Below are 17,708 nucleotides of genomic sequence, written 5' to 3'. Positions count from 1 at the left end.
GCAGCTAGTATTAGAAGAGATGCAACACTTCCCGGTCTTTGATCATGGCTAAATGCAGGCCATCCACAGGAAAAAAAAACCCAAATGCGATCTGTATAGAGGTTTAGCAATGGTTCAGTGGCAACTAGCACTTGCTACTCTTGTGAAAAGATCCAGGTTCCATCACAGCACCCACGCTATCTGTAACTCCAGTTGCAGGGGATCTGATGTCCTCGTCTGACCTCTGGGGTTATGTAGTGCATATACATACATGTAAGCAAAAACATTCACACAAAAGATGCATGAACAATTACATAATACCATTCAAAAGTCAGGCATGGTGGCTCATGCCTATAATTCCAGCACTCAAGAGGCTGAGACAGGAGGACTGCCACAAGTTCAAGGTAAAACTGGGCTACATTGTGAGACCTTCCTTCAAAAACAACAACAAAAATCACGAGGAATAAGGAGCAGAAAAATATGCTGAAAAACACTGTAACTTATTTCATCGTTAAACATGTTTAAGAAAAATGAAGAGGACATGAAGGAACGATAGAGTTAGAAAAGTTTGGAAAATTAATAAAATTCATGAAGTTGATGAAAAAGAAAACTCGTTTCAGAAGAAAAAGCCCAACACAAAACAGAATGCCTTGAGTTAAATAAGAAAAATAATAAATCAAAAAAATATTAATCAAAATTGGGAAAAAAAATACACAACCAAAAATAAAGGTCAAGAGAAACTTGCAAGGAAAAAAATGAAAGCATCGGAGCTGACCGAATGCTATGCATCATGTAATTCAAGAGTTTCTGAAAACACACGGTCCATACAGGAAAAATACACTGAATATGTGCAAATATCAAGACCGTCACACACACACATGCAAACTCTAATAAATGAGTAGACCAGGAAGCAAGTGGGGGGGCAGGCAGGGAGGGACAGACTGACAGGAGAGCACTAATGGTCTGGCTCTGGCTTCAGAATGACCATGAAGAAGAACGCTGCATACTAGAGTCATTAGCAATGAGCCTCATACCCTCTCCACTTCTTTAGTCTATGTTCAGTAAGTGGCTTTAAGGCTAAGATATATCTTCCTAACAAGATTTTAATCAGAAAAGAATGGAGGCAATGATTTGATTTCTTTTGTTGTATCTATCCGTTTCCTTTGAGTTCCGCCATGAGCCCGTTCCTGAGATACAGAATCTCTGTGTGCGTTTAAATTGGAGTATCTTGACTCAAGGAATAAAAACAGTCATCATAAAGCTATGGCAAGTTCACCAACCTAAGGCATTTTTGAGGGGTTCTGATGTTTCCTACTAAGATATGAACCACTTACCATACTTGTGGCTTCTTCTGCCACACTCTCCTAGGCTTGGCTTTAATATCCTAGCTACTATACTTTCATCTACCAAGCTTTTCAAGTGACTGCCGGGATTGACTTGCCACCTGCACCATTCTGGACCCCATGGATTCTATCCTAATGGAGGCGCCATCATCCTACCTGTGCAGCTTGCTCTTCCTGTTTCTGCCTGAGCTCAGTCTGCAAAGTACTAACGACTTCTTCCTTTTCTTGAAGCTGCTGCTTCATCAAGACAATCTCCTCCATCGCAGTCGATTTCTTATTCAACGGAAGGGGAAAATATTTAGTTAAGCAATGGGATTGGCAACTTTTAGTTCTTTTGACTTTCTCATTTGCCTTGAATACCTACCCTATTTTCTTCTAATTTCCACTTTAATAATGCAAAAAGAATTTTACTTGCTAATTTATAAAGTATCATTGAATTGCCAAAACTTTTCAGAAGAAGACAGAAGCAATAGCAATACGCTTTTCAATTTCTTTGAAAGCTAACATAGCAAAGAGACAGACCAAATAGACAGTGAGCAGAAAAACATGGAAAACAGTAACAATATGTAAAATCTATCCTAAAAACCTTGCACTAAACAAGTTAAGGGCAAACAATAAAAATTGGGATTTTCTTGGCATTAGAGACTATAAAATAATAATGATAAAAAAAAAAGACAGCAATAGAGCTACATCTGATGTTCCTGTGGAATAGGGAAAAATCCAAGGTAACCAAGAAGAATTTGTAGGAATAGGTGGCAGCTAGTATTAGAAGAGATGCAACACTTCCCGGTCTTTGATCATGGCTAAATGCAGGCCATCCACAGGAAAAAAAAACCCAAATGCGATCTGTATAGAGGTTTAGCAATGGTTCAGTGGCAACTAGCACTTGCTACTCTTGTGAAAAGATCCAGGTTCCATCACAGCACCCACGCTATCTGTAACTCCAGTTGCAGGGGATCTGATGTCCTCGTCTGACCTCTGGGGTTATGTAGTGCATATACATACATGTAAGCAAAAACATTCACACAAAAGATGCATGAACAATTACATAATACCATTCAAAAGTCAGGCATGGTGGCTCATGCCTATAATTCCAGCACTCAAGAGGCTGAGACAGGAGGACTGCCACAAGTTCAAGGTAAAACTGGGCTACATTGTGAGACCTTCCTTCAAAAACAACAACAAAAATCACGAGGAATAAGGAGCAGAAAAATATGCTGAAAAACACTGTAACTTATTTCATCGTTAAACATGTTTAAGAAAAATGAAGAGGACATGAAGGAACGATAGAGTTAGAAAAGTTTGGAAAATTAATAAAATTCATGAAGTTGATGAAAAAGAAAACTCGTTTCAGAAGAAAAAGCCCAACACAAAACAGAATGCCTTGAGTTAAATAAGAAAAATAATAAATCAAAAAAATATTAATCAAAATTGGGAAAAAAAATACACAACCAAAAATAAAGGTCAAGAGAAACTTGCAAGGAAAAAAATGAAAGCATCGGAGCTGACCGAATGCTATGCATCATGTAATTCAAGAGTTTCTGAAAACACACGGTCCATACAGGAAAAATACACTGAATATGTGCAAATATCAAGACCGTCACACACACACATGCAAACTCTAATAAATGAGTAGACCAGGAAGCAAGTGGGGGGGGGGCAGGCAGGGAGGGACAGACTGACAGGAGAGCACTAATGGTCTGGCTCTGGCTTCAGAATGACCATGAAGAAGAACGCTGCATACTAGAGTCATTAGCAATGAGCCTCATACCCTCTCCACTTCTTTAGTCTATGTTCAGTAAGTGGCTTTAAGGCTAAGATATATCTTCCTAACAAGATTTTAATCAGAAAAGAATGGAGGCAATGATTTGATTTCTTTTGTTGTATCTATCCGTTTCCTTTGAGTTCCGCCATGAGCCCGTTCCTGAGATACAGAATCTCTGTGTGCGTTTAAATTGGAGTATCTTGACTCAAGGAATAAAAACAGTCATCATAAAGCTATGGCAAGTTCACCAACCTAAGGCATTTTTGAGGGGTTCTGATGTTTCCTACTAAGATATGAACCACTTACCATACTTGTGGCTTCTTCTGCCACACCCTCCTAGGCTTGGCTTTAATATCCTAGCTACTATACTTTCATCTACCAAGCTTTTCAAGTGACTGCCGGGATTGACTTGCCACCTGCACCATTCTGGACCCCATGGATTCTATCCTAATGGAGGCGCCATCATCCTACCTGTGCAGCTTGCTCTTCCTGTTTCTGCCTGAGCTCAGTCTGCAAAGTACTAACGACTTCTTCCTTTTCTTGAAGCTGCTGCTTCATCAAGACAATCTCCTCCATCGCAGTCGATTTCTTATTCAACGGAAGGGGAAAAATATTTAGTTAAGCAATGGGATTGGCAACTTTTAGTTCTTTTGACTTTCTCATTTGCCTTCAATACCTACCCTATTTTTTTCTAATTTCCACTTTAATAATGCAAAAAGAATTTTACTTGCTAATTTATAAAGTATCATTGAATTGCCAAAACTTTTCAGAAGAAGACAGAAGCAATAGCAATACGCTTTTCAATTTCTTTGAAAGCTAACATAGCAAAGAGACAGACCAAATAGACAGTGAGCAGAAAAACATGGAAAACAGTAACAATATGTAAAATCTATCCTAAAAACCTTGCACTAAACAAGTTAAGGGCAAACAATAAAAATTGGGATTTTCTTGGCATTAGAGACTATAAAATAATAATGATAAAAAAAAAGACAGCAATAGAGCTACATCTGATGTTCCTGTGGAATAGGGAAAAATCCAAGGTAACCAAGAAGAATTTGTAGGAATAGGTGGCAGCTAGTATTAGAAGAGATGCAACACTTCCCGGTCTTTGATCATGGCTAAATGCAGGCCATCCACAGGAAAAAAAACCCAAATGCGATCTGTATAGAGGTTTAGCAATGGTTCAGTGGCAACTAGCACTTGCTACTCTTGTGAAAAGATCCAGGTTCCATCACAGCACCCACGCTATCTGTAACTCCAGTTGCAGGGGATCTGATGTCCTCGTCTGACCTCTGGGGTTATGTAGTGCATATACATACATGTAAGCAAAAACATTCACACAAAAGATGCATGAACAATTACATAATACCATTCAAAAGTCAGGCATGGTGGCTCATGCCTATAATTCCAGCACTCAAGAGGCTGAGACAGGAGGACTGCCACAAGTTCAAGGTAAAACTGGGCTACATTGTGAGACCTTCCTTCAAAAACAACAACAAAAATCACGAGGAATAAGGAGCAGAAAAATATGCTGAAAAACACTGTAACTTATTTCATCGTTAAACATGTTTAAGAAAAATGAAGAGGACATGAAGGAACGATAGAGTTAGAAAAGTTTGGAAAATTAATAAAATTCATGAAGTTGATGAAAAAGAAAACTCGTTTCAGAAGAAAAAGCCCAACACAAAACAGAATGCCTTGAGTTAAATAAGAAAAATAATAAATCAAAAAAATATTAATCAAAATTGGGAAAAAAAATACACAACCAAAAATAAAGGTCAAGAGAAACTTGCAAGGAAAAAAATGAAAGCATCGGAGCTGACCGAATGCTATGCATCATGTAATTCAAGAGTTTCTGAAAACACACGGTCCATACAGGAAAAATACACTGAATATGTGCAAATATCAAGACCGTCACACACACACATGCAAACTCTAATAAATGAGTAGACCAGGAAGCAAGTGGGGGGGGGGCAGGCAGGGAGGGACAGACTGACAGGAGAGCACTAATGGTCTGGCTCTGGCTTCAGAATGACCATGAAGAAGAACGTTGCATACTAGAGTCATTAGCAATGAGCCTCATACCCTCTCCACTTCTTTAGTCTATGTTCAGTAAGTGGCTTTAAGGCTAAGATATATCTTCCTAACAAGATTTTAATCAGAAAAGAATGGAGGCAATGATTTGATTTCTTTTGTTGTATCTATCCGTTTCCTTTGAGTTCTGCCATGAGCCCGTTCCTGAGATACAGAATCTCTGTGTGCGTTTAAATTGGAGTATCTTGACTCAAGGAATAAAAACAGTCATCATAAAGCTATGGCAAGTTCACCAACCTAAGGCATTTTTGAGGGGTTCTGATGTTTCCTACTAAGATATGAACCACTTACCATACTTGTGGCTTCTTCTGCCACACCCTCCTAGGCTTGGCTTTAATATCCTAGCTACTATACTTTCATCTACCAAGCTTTTCAAGTGACTGCCGGGATTGACTTGCCACCTGCACCATTCTGGACCCCATGGATTCTATCCTAATGGAGGCGCCATCATCCTACCTGTGCAGCTTGCTCTTCCTGTTTCTGCCTGAGCTCAGTCTGCAAAGTACTAACGACTTCTTCCTTTTCTTGAAGCTGCTGCTTCATCAAGACAATCTCCTCCATCGCAGTCGATTTCTTATTCAACGGAAGGGGAAAAATATTTAGTTAAGCAATGGGAATTGGCAACTTTTAGTTCTTTTGACTTTCTCATTTGCCTTGAATACCTACCCTATTTTTTTCTAATTTCCACTTTAATAATGCAAAAAGAATTTTACTTGCTAATTTATAAAGTATCATTGAATTGCCAAAACTTTTCAGAAGAAGACAGAAGCAATAGCAATACGCTTTTCAATTTCTTTGAAAGCTAACATAGCAAAGAGACAGACCAAATAGACAGTGAGCAGAAAAACATGGAAAACAGTAACAATATGTAAAATCTATCCTAAAAACCTTGCACTAAACAAGTTAAGGGCAAACAATAAAAATTGGGATTTTCTTGGCATTAGAGACTATAAAATAATAATGATAAAAAAAAAGACAGCAATAGAGCTACATCTGATGTTCCTGTGGAATAGGGAAAAATCCAAGGTAACCAAGAAGAATTTGTAGGAATAGGTGGCAGCTAGTATTAGAAGAGATGCAACACTTCCCGGTCTTTGATCATGGCTAAATGCAGGCCATCCACAGGAAAAAAAAACCCAAATGCGATCTGTATAGAGGTTTAGCAATGGTTCAGTGGCAACTAGCACTTGCTACTCTTGTGAAAAGATCCAGGTTCCATCACAGCACCCACGCTATCTGTAACTCCAGTTGCAGGGGATCTGATGTCCTCGTCTGACCTCTGGGGTTATGTAGTGCATATACATACATGTAAGCAAAAACATTCACACAAAAGATGCATGAACAATTACATAATACCATTCAAAAGTCAGGCATGGTGGCTCATGCCTATAATTCCAGCACTCAAGAGGCTGAGACAGGAGGACTGCCACAAGTTCAAGGTAAAACTGGGCTACATTGTGAGACCTTCCTTCAAAAACAACAACAAAAATCACGAGGAATAAGGAGCAGAAAAATATGCTGAAAAACACTGTAACTTATTTCATCGTTAAACATGTTTAAGAAAAATGAAGAGGACATGAAGGAACGATAGAGTTAGAAAAGTTTGGAAAATTAATAAAATTCATGAAGTTGATGAAAAAGAAAACTCGTTTCAGAAGAAAAAGCCCAACACAAAACAGAATGCCTTGAGTTAAATAAGAAAAATAATAAATCAAAAAAATATTAATCAAAATTGGGAAAAAAAATACACAACCAAAAATAAAGGTCAAGAGAAACTTGCAAGGAAAAAAATGAAAGCATCGGAGCTGACCGAATGCTATGCATCATGTAATTCAAGAGTTTCTGAAAACACACGGTCCATACAGGAAAAATACACTGAATATGTGCAAATATCAAGACCGTCACACACACACATGCAAACTCTAATAAATGAGTAGACCAGGAAGCAAGTGGGGGGGGGCAGGCAGGGAGGGACAGACTGACAGGAGAGCACTAATGGTCTGGCTCTGGCTTCAGAATGACCATGAAGAAGAACGTTGCATACTAGAGTCATTAGCAATGAGCCTCATACCCTCTCCACTTCTTTAGTCTATGTTCAGTAAGTGGCTTTAAGGCTAAGATATATCTTCCTAACAAGATTTTAATCAGAAAAGAATGGAGGCAATGATTTGATTTCTTTTGTTGTATCTATCCGTTTCCTTTGAGTTCCGCCATGAGCCCGTTCCTGAGATACAGAATCTCTGTGTGCGTTTAAATTGGAGTATCTTGACTCAAGGAATAAAAACAGTCATCATAAAGCTATGGCAAGTTCACCAACCTAAGGCATTTTTGAGGGGTTCTGATGTTTCCTACTAAGATATGAACCACTTACCATACTTGTGGCTTCTTCTGCCACACCCTCCTAGGCTTGGCTTTAATATCCTAGCTACTATACTTTCATCTACCAAGCTTTTCAAGTGACTGCCGGGATTGACTTGCCACCTGCACCATTCTGGACCCCATGGATTCTATCCTAATGGAGGCGCCATCATCCTACCTGTGCAGCTTGCTCTTCCTGTTTCTGCCTGAGCTCAGTCTGCAAAGTACTAACGACTTCTTCCTTTTCTTGAAGCTGCTGCTTCATCAAGACAATCTCCTCCATCGCAGTCGATTTCTTATTCAACGGAAGGGGAAAATATTTAGTTAAGCAATGGGATTGGCAACTTTTAGTTCTTTTGACTTTCTCATTTGCCTTGAATACCTACCCTATTTTCTTCTAATTTCCACTTTAATAATGCAAAAAGAATTTTACTTGCTAATTTATAAAGTATCATTGAATTGCCAAAACTTTTCAGAAGAAGACAGAAGCAACAGCAATACGCTTTTCAATTTCTTTGAAAGCTAACATAGCAAAGAGACAGACCAAATAGACAGTGAGCAGAAAAACATGGAAAACAGTAACAATATGTAAAATCTATCCTAAAAACCTTGCACTAAACAAGTTAAGGGCAAACAATAAAAATTGGGATTTTCTTGGCATTAGAGACTATAAAATAATAATGATAAAAAAAAAGACAGCAATAGAGCTACATCTGATGTTCCTGTGGAATAGGGAAAAATCCAAGGTAACCAAGAAGAATTTGTAGGAATAGGTGGCAGCTAGTATTAGAAGAGATGCAACACTTCCCGGTCTTTGATCATGGCTAAATGCAGGCCATCCACAGGAAAAAAAAAACCCAAATGCGATCTGTATAGAGGTTTAGCAATGGTTCAGTGGCAACTAGCACTTGCTACTCTTGTGAAAAGATCCAGGTTCCATCACAACACCCACGCTATCTGTAACTCCAGTTGCAGGGGATCTGATGTCCTCGTCTGACCTCTGGGGTTATGTAGTGCATATACATACATGTAAGCAAAAACATTCACACAAAAGATGCATGAACAATTACATAATACCATTCAAAAGTCAGGCATGGTGGCTCATGCCTATAATTCCAGCACTCAAGAGGCTGAGACAGGAGGACTGCCACAAGTTCAAGGTAAAACTGGGCTACATTGTGAGACCTTCCTTCAAAAACAACAACAAAAATCACGAGGAATAAGGAGCAGAAAAATATGCTGAAAAACACTGTAACTTATTTCATCGTTAAACATGTTTAAGAAAAATGAAGAGGACATGAAGGAACGATAGAGTTAGAAAAGTTTGGAAAATTAATAAAATTCATGAAGTTGATGAAAAAGAAAACTCGTTTCAGAAGAAAAAGCCCAACACAAAACAGAATGCCTTGAGTTAAATAAGAAAAATAATAAATCAAAAAAATATTAATCAAAATTGGGAAAAAAAATACACAACCAAAAATAAAGGTCAAGAGGAACTTGCAAGGAAAAAAATGAAAGCATCGGAGCTGACCGAATGCTATGCATCATGTAATTCAAGAGTTTCTGAAAACACACGGTCCATACAGGAAAAATACACTGAATATGTGCAAATATCAAGACCGTCACACACACACATGCAAACTCTAATAAATGAGTAGACCAGGAAGCAAGTGGGGGGGGGGCAGGCAGGGAGGGACAGACTGACAGGAGAGCACTAATGGTCTGGCTCTGGCTTCAGAATGACCATGAAGAAGAACGTTGCATACTAGAGTCATTAGCAATGAGCCTCATACCCTCTCCACTTCTTTAGTCTATGTTCAGTAAGTGGCTTTAAGGCTAAGATATATCTTCCTAACAAGATTTTAATCAGAAAAGAATGGAGGCAATGATTTGATTTCTTTTGTTGTATCTATCCGTTTCCTTTGAGTTCCGCCATGAGCCCGTTCCTGAGATACAGAATCTCTGTGTGCGTTTAAATTGGAGTATCTTGACTCAAGGAATAAAAACAGTCATCATAAAGCTATGGCAAGTTCACCAACCTAAGGCATTTTTGAGGGGTTCTGATGTTTCCTACTAAGATATGAACCACTTACCATACTTGTGGCTTCTTCTGCCACACCCTCCTAGGCTTGGCTTTAATATCCTAGCTACTATACTTTCATCTACCAAGCTTTTCAAGTGACTGCCGGGATTGACTTGCCACCTGCACCATTCTGGACCCCATGGATTCTATCCTAATGGAGGCGCCATCATCCTACCTGTGCAGCTTGCTCTTCCTGTTTCTGCCTGAGCTCAGTCTGCAAAGTACTAACGACTTCTTCCTTTTCTTGAAGCTGCTGCTTCATCAAGACAATCTCCTCCATCGCAGTCGATTTCTTATTCAACGGAAGGGGAAAAATATTTAGTTAAGCAATGGGAATTGGCAACTTTTAGTTCTTTTGACTTTCTCATTTGCCTTGAATACCTACCCTATTTTTTTCTAATTTCCACTTTAATAATGCAAAAAGAATTTTACTTGCTAATTTATAAAGTATCATTGAATTGCCAAAACTTTTCAGAAGAAGACAGAAGCAATAGCAATACGCTTTTCAATTTCTTTGAAAGCTAACATAGCAAAGAGACAGACCAAATAGACAGTGAGCAGAAAAACATGGAAAACAGTAACAATATGTAAAATCTATCCTAAAAACCTTGCACTAAACAAGTTAAGGGCAAACAATAAAAATTGGGATTTTCTTGGCATTAGAGACTATAAAATAATAATGATAAAAAAAAAGACAGCAATAGAGCTACATCTGATGTTCCTGTGGAATAGGGAAAAATCCAAGGTAACCAAGAAGAATTTGTAGGAATAGGTGGCAGCTAGTATTAGAAGAGATGCAACACTTCCCGGTCTTTGATCATGGCTAAATGCAGGCCATCCACAGGAAAAAAAAACCCAAATGCGATCTGTATAGAGGTTTAGCAATGGTTCAGTGGCAACTAGCACTTGCTACTCTTGTGAAAAGATCCAGGTTCCATCACAGCACCCACGCTATCTGTAACTCCAGTTGCAGGGGATCTGATGTCCTCGTCTGACCTCTGGGGTTATGTAGTGCATATACATACATGTAAGCAAAAACATTCACACAAAAGATGCATGAACAATTACATAATACCATTCAAAAGTCAGGCATGGTGGCTCATGCCTATAATTCCAGCACTCAAGAGGCTGAGACAGGAGGACTGCCACAAGTTCAAGGTAAAACTGGGCTACATTGTGAGACCTTCCTTCAAAAACAACAACAAAAATCACGAGGAATAAGGAGCAGAAAAATATGCTGAAAAACACTGTAACTTATTTCATCGTTAAACATGTTTAAGAAAAATGAAGAGGACATGAAGGAACGATAGAGTTAGAAAAGTTTGGAAAATTAATAAAATTCATGAAGTTGATGAAAAAGAAAACTCGTTTCAGAAGAAAAAGCCCAACACAAAACAGAATGCCTTGAGTTAAATAAGAAAAATAATAAATCAAAAAAATATTAATCAAAATTGGGAAAAAAAATACACAACCAAAAATAAAGGTCAAGAGAAACTTGCAAGGAAAAAAATGAAAGCATCGGAGCTGACCGAATGCTATGCATCATGTAATTCAAGAGTTTCTGAAAACACACGGTCCATACAGGAAAAATACACTGAATATGTGCAAATATCAAGACCGTCACACACACACATGCAAACTCTAATAAATGAGTAGACCAGGAAGCAAGTGGGGGGGGGCAGGCAGGGAGGGACAGACTGACAGGAGAGCACTAATGGTCTGGCTCTGGCTTCAGAATGACCATGAAGAAGAACGTTGCATACTAGAGTCATTAGCAATGAGCCTCATACCCTCTCCACTTCTTTAGTCTATGTTCAGTAAGTGGCTTTAAGGCTAAGATATATCTTCCTAACAAGATTTTAATCAGAAAAGAATGGAGGCAATGATTTGATTTCTTTTGTTGTATCTATCCGTTTCCTTTGAGTTCCGCCATGAGCCCGTTCCTGAGATACAGAATCTCTGTGTGCGTTTAAATTGGAGTATCTTGACTCAAGGAATAAAAACAGTCATCATAAAGCTATGGCAAGTTCACCAACCTAAGGCATTTTTGAGGGGTTCTGATGTTTCCTACTAAGATATGAACCACTTACCATACTTGTGGCTTCTTCTGCCACACCCTCCTAGGCTTGGCTTTAATATCCTAGCTACTATACTTTCATCTACCAAGCTTTTCAAGTGACTGCCGGGATTGACTTGCCACCTGCACCATTCTGGACCCCATGGATTCTATCCTAATGGAGGCGCCATCATCCTACCTGTGCAGCTTGCTCTTCCTGTTTCTGCCTGAGCTCAGTCTGCAAAGTACTAACGACTTCTTCCTTTTCTTGAAGCTGCTGCTTCATCAAGACAATCTCCTCCATCGCAGTCGATTTCTTATTCAACGGAAGGGGAAAATATTTAGTTAAGCAATGGGATTGGCAACTTTTAGTTCTTTTGACTTTCTCATTTGCCTTGAATACCTACCCTATTTTCTTCTAATTTCCACTTTAATAATGCAAAAAGAATTTTACTTGCTAATTTATAAAGTATCATTGAATTGCCAAAACTTTTCAGAAGAAGACAGAAGCAACAGCAATACGCTTTTCAATTTCTTTGAAAGCTAACATAGCAAAGAGACAGACCAAATAGACAGTGAGCAGAAAAACATGGAAAACAGTAACAATATGTAAAATCTATCCTAAAAACCTTGCACTAAACAAGTTAAGGGCAAACAATAAAAATTGGGATTTTCTTGGCATTAGAGACTATAAAATAATAATGATAAAAAAAAAGACAGCAATAGAGCTACATCTGATGTTCCTGTGGAATAGGGAAAAATCCAAGGTAACCAAGAAGAATTTGTAGGAATAGGTGGCAGCTAGTATTAGAAGAGATGCAACACTTCCCGGTCTTTGATCATGGCTAAATGCAGGCCATCCACAGGAAAAAAAAACCCAAATGCGATCTGTATAGAGGTTTAGCAATGGTTCAGTGGCAACTAGCACTTGCTACTCTTGTGAAAAGATCCAGGTTCCATCACAACACCCACGCTATCTGTAACTCCAGTTGCAGGGGATCTGATGTCCTCGTCTGACCTCTGGGGTTATGTAGTGCATATACATACATGTAAGCAAAAACATTCACACAAAAGATGCATGAACAATTACATAATACCATTCAAAAGTCAGGCATGGTGGCTCATGCCTATAATTCCAGCACTCAAGAGGCTGAGACAGGAGGACTGCCACAAGTTCAAGGTAAAACTGGGCTACATTGTGAGACCTTCCTTCAAAAACAACAACAAAAATCACGAGGAATAAGGAGCAGAAAAATATGCTGAAAAACACTGTAACTTATTTCATCGTTAAACATGTTTAAGAAAAATGAAGAGGACATGAAGGAACGATAGAGTTAGAAAAGTTTGGAAAATTAATAAAATTCATGAAGTTGATGAAAAAGAAAACTCGTTTCAGAAGAAAAAGCCCAACACAAAACAGAATGCCTTGAGTTAAATAAGAAAAATAATAAATCAAAAAAATATTAATCAAAATTGGGAAAAAAAATACACAACCAAAAATAAAGGTCAAGAGGAACTTGCAAGGAAAAAAATGAAAGCATCGGAGCTGACCGAATGCTATGCATCATGTAATTCAAGAGTTTCTGAAAACACACGGTCCATACAGGAAAAATACACTGAATATGTGCAAATATCAAGACCGTCACACACACACATGCAAACTCTAATAAATGAGTAGACCAGGAAGCAAGTGGGGGGGGCAGGCAGGGAGGGACAGACTGACAGGAGAGCACTAATGGTCTGGCTCTGGCTTCAGAATGACCATGAAGAAGAACGCTGCATACTAGAGTCATTAGCAATGAGCCTCATACCCTCTCCACTTCTTTAGTCTATGTTCAGTAAGTGGCTTTAAGGCTAAGATATATCTTCCTAACAAGATTTTAATCAGAAAAGAATGGAGGCAATGATTTGATTTCTTTTGTTGTATCTATCCGTTTCCTTTGAGTTCCGCCATGAGCCCGTTCCTGAGATACAGAATCTCTGTGTGCGTTTAAATTGGAGTATTTTGACTCAAGGAATAAAAACAGTCATCATAAAGCTATGGCAAGTTCACCAACCTAAAAGGCATTTTTGAGGGGTTCTGATGTTTCCTACTAAGATATGAACCACTTACCATACTTGTGGCTTCTTCTGCCACACCCTCCTAGGCTTGGCTTTAATATCCTAGCTACTATACTTTCATCTACCAAGCTTTTCAAGTGACTGCCGGGATTGACTTGCCACCTGCACCATTCTGGACCCCATGGATTCTATCCTAATGGAGGCGCCATCATCCTACCTGTGCAGCTTGCTCTTCCTGTTTCTGCCTGAGCTCAGTCTGCAAAGTACTAACGACTTCTTCCTTTTCTTGAAGCTGCTGCTTCATCAAGACAATCTCCTCCATCGCAGTCGATTTCTTATTCAACGGAAGGGGAAAAATATTTAGTTAAGCAATGGGATTGGCAACTTTTAGTTCTTTTGACTTTCTCATTTGCCTTGAATACCTACCCTATTTTTTTCTAATTTCCACTTTAATAATGCAAAAAGAATTTTACTTGCTAATTTATAAAGTATCATTGAATTGCCAAAACTTTTCAGAAGAAGACAGAAGCAATAGCAATACGCTTTTCAATTTCTTTGAAAGCTAACATAGCAAAGAGACAGACCAAATAGACAGTGAGCAGAAAAACATGGAAAACAGTAACAATATGTAAAATCTATCCTAAAAACCTTGCACTAAACAAGTTAAGGGCAAACAATAAAAATTGGGATTTTCTTGGCATTAGAGACTATAAAATAATAATGATAAAAAAAAAGACAGCAATAGAGCTACATCTGATGTTCCTGTGGAATAGGGAAAAATCCAAGGTAACCAAGAAGAATTTGTAGGAATAGGTGGCAGCTAGTATTAGAAGAGATGCAACACTTCCCGGTCTTTGATCATGGCTAAATGCAGGCCATCCACAGGAAAAAAAAACCCAAATGCGATCTGTATAGAGGTTTAGCAATGGTTCAGTGGCAACTAGCACTTGCTACTCTTGTGAAAAGATCCAGGTTCCATCACAGCACCCACGCTATCTGTAACTCCAGTTGCAGGGGATCTGATGTCCTCGTCTGACCTCTGGGGTTATGTAGTGCATATACATACATGTAAGCAAAAACATTCACACAAAAGATGCATGAACAATTACATAATACCATTCAAAAGTCAGGCATGGTGGCTCATGCCTATAATTCCAGCACTCAAGAGGCTGAGACAGGAGGACTGCCACAAGTTCAAGGTAAAACTGGGCTACATTGTGAGACCTTCCTTCAAAAACAACAACAAAAATCACGAGGAATAAGGAGCAGAAAAATATGCTGAAAAACACTGTAACTTATTTCATCGTTAAACATGTTTAAGAAAAATGAAGAGGACATGAAGGAACGATAGAGTTAGAAAAGTTTGGAAAATTAATAAAATTCATGAAGTTGATGAAAAAGAAAACTCGTTTCAGAAGAAAAAGCCCAACACAAAACAGAATGCCTTGAGTTAAATAAGAAAAATAATAAATCAAAAAAATATTAATCAAAATTGGGAAAAAAAATACACAACCAAAAATAAAGGTCAAGAGAAACTTGCAAGGAAAAAAATGAAAGCATCGGAGCTGACCGAATGCTATGCATCATGTAATTCAAGAGTTTCTGAAAACACACGGTCCATACAGGAAAAATACACTGAATATGTGCAAATATCAAGACCGTCACACACACACATGCAAACTCTAATAAATGAGTAGACCAGGAAGCAAGTGGGGGGGGGGGCAGGCAGGGAGGGACAGACTGACAGGAGAGCACTAATGGTCTGGCTCTGGCTTCAGAATGACCATGAAGAAGAACGCTGCATACTAGAGTCATTAGCAATGAGCCTCATACCCTCTCCACTTCTTTAGTCTATGTTCAGTAAGTGGCTTTAAGGCTAAGATATATCTTCCTAACAAGATTTTAATCAGAAAAGAATGGAGGCAATGATTTGATTTCTTTTGTTGTATCTATCCGTTTCCTTTGAGTTCCGCCATGAGCCCGTTCCTGAGATACAGAATCTCTGTGTGCGTTTAAATTGGAGTATCTTGACTCAAGGAATAAAAACAGTCATCATAAAGCTATGGCAAGTTCACCAACCTAAGGCATTTTTGAGGGGTTCTGATGTTTCCTACTAAGATATGAACCACTTACCATACTTGTGGCTTCTTCTGCCACACCCTCCTAGGCTTGGCTTTAATATCCTAGCTACTATACTTTCATCTACCAAGCTTTTCAAGTGACTGCCGGGATTGACTTGCCACCTGCACCATTCTGGACCCCATGGATTCTATCCTAATGGAGGCGCCATCATCCTACCTGTGCAGCTTGCTCTTCCTGTTTCTGCCTGAGCTCAGTCTGCAAAGTACTAACGACTTCTTCCTTTTCTTGAAGCTGCTGCTTCATCAAGACAATCTCCTCCATCGCAGTCGATTTCTTATTCAACGGAAGGGGAAAAATATTTAGTTAAGCAATGGGAATTGGCAACTTTTAGTTCTTTTGACTTTCTCATTTGCCTTGAATACCTACCCTATTTTTTTCTAATTTCCACTTTAATAATGCAAAAAGAATTTTACTTGCTAATTTATAAAGTATCATTGAATTGCCAAAACTTTTCAGAAGAAGACAGAAGCAATAGCAATACGCTTTTCAATTTCTTTGAAAGCTAACATAGCAAAGAGACAGACCAAATAGACAGTGAGCAGAAAAACATGGAAAACAGTAACAATATGTAAAATCTATCCTAAAAACCTTGCACTAAACAAGTTAAGGGCAAACAATAAAAATTGGGATTTTCTTGGCATTAGAGACTATAAAATAATAATGATAAAAAAAAAAGACAGCAATAGAGCTACATCTGATGTTCCTGTGGAATAGGGAAAAATCCAAGGTAACCAAGAAGAATTTGTAGGAATAGGTGGCAGCTAGTATTAGAAGAGATGCAACACTTCCCGGTCTTTGATCATGGCTAAATGCAGGCCATCCACAGGAAAAAAAAACCCAAATGCGATCTGTATAGAGGTTTAGCAATGGTTCAGTGGCAACTAGCACTTGCTACTCTTGTGAAAAGATGCAGGTTCCATCACAGCACCCACGCTATCTGTAACTCCAGTTGCAGGGGATCTGATGTCCTCGTCTGACCTCTGGGGTTATGTAGTGCATATACATACATGTAAGCAAAAACATTCAAACAAAAGATGCATGAACAATTACATAATACCATTCAAAAGTCAGGCATGGTGGCTCATGCCTATAATTCCAGCACTCAAGAGGCTGAGACAGGAGGACTGCCACAAGTTCAAGGTAAAACTAGGCTACATTGTGAGACCTTCCTTCAAAAACAACAACAAAAATCATGAGGAATAAGGAGCAGAAAAATATGCTGAAAAACACTGTAACTTATTTCAACCTTAATCATGTTTAAGAAAAATGAAGAGGACATGAAAGGAACGATAGAGTTAGAAAAGTTTGGAAAATTAATAAAATTCATGAAGTAGATAAAAAGAAAACTCGTTTCAGAAGAAAAAGCCCAACACAAAACAGAATGCCTTGAGTTAAATAAGAAAAATAATAAATCAAAAAAATATTAATCAAAATTGGGAAAAAAAAATACACAACCAAAAATAAAGGTCAAGAGAAACTTGCAAGGAAAAAAATGAAAGCATCGGAGCTGACCGAATGCTATGCATCATGTAATTCAAGAGTTTCTGAAAACACACGGTCCATACAGGAAAAATACACTGAATATGTGCAAATATCAAGACCGTCACACACACACATGCAAACTCTAATAAATGAGTAGACCAGGAAGCAAGTGGGGGGGGGGGCAGGCAGGGAGGGACAGACTGACAGGAGAGCACTAATGGTCTGGCTCTGGCTTCAGAATGACCATGAAGAAGAACGCTGCATACTAGAGTCATTAGCAATGAGCCTCATACCTTCTCCACTTCTTTAGTCTATGTTCAGTAAGTGGCTTTAAGGCTAAGATAT

The sequence above is a fragment of the Microtus pennsylvanicus genome, chromosome 2 (genome assembly GCF_037038515.1).
Source record: "Microtus pennsylvanicus isolate mMicPen1 chromosome 2, mMicPen1.hap1, whole genome shotgun sequence".
NCBI lineage: Eukaryota > Metazoa > Chordata > Mammalia > Rodentia > Cricetidae > Microtus > Microtus pennsylvanicus.
Note: the sequence above shows the minus strand (reverse complement) of the source record.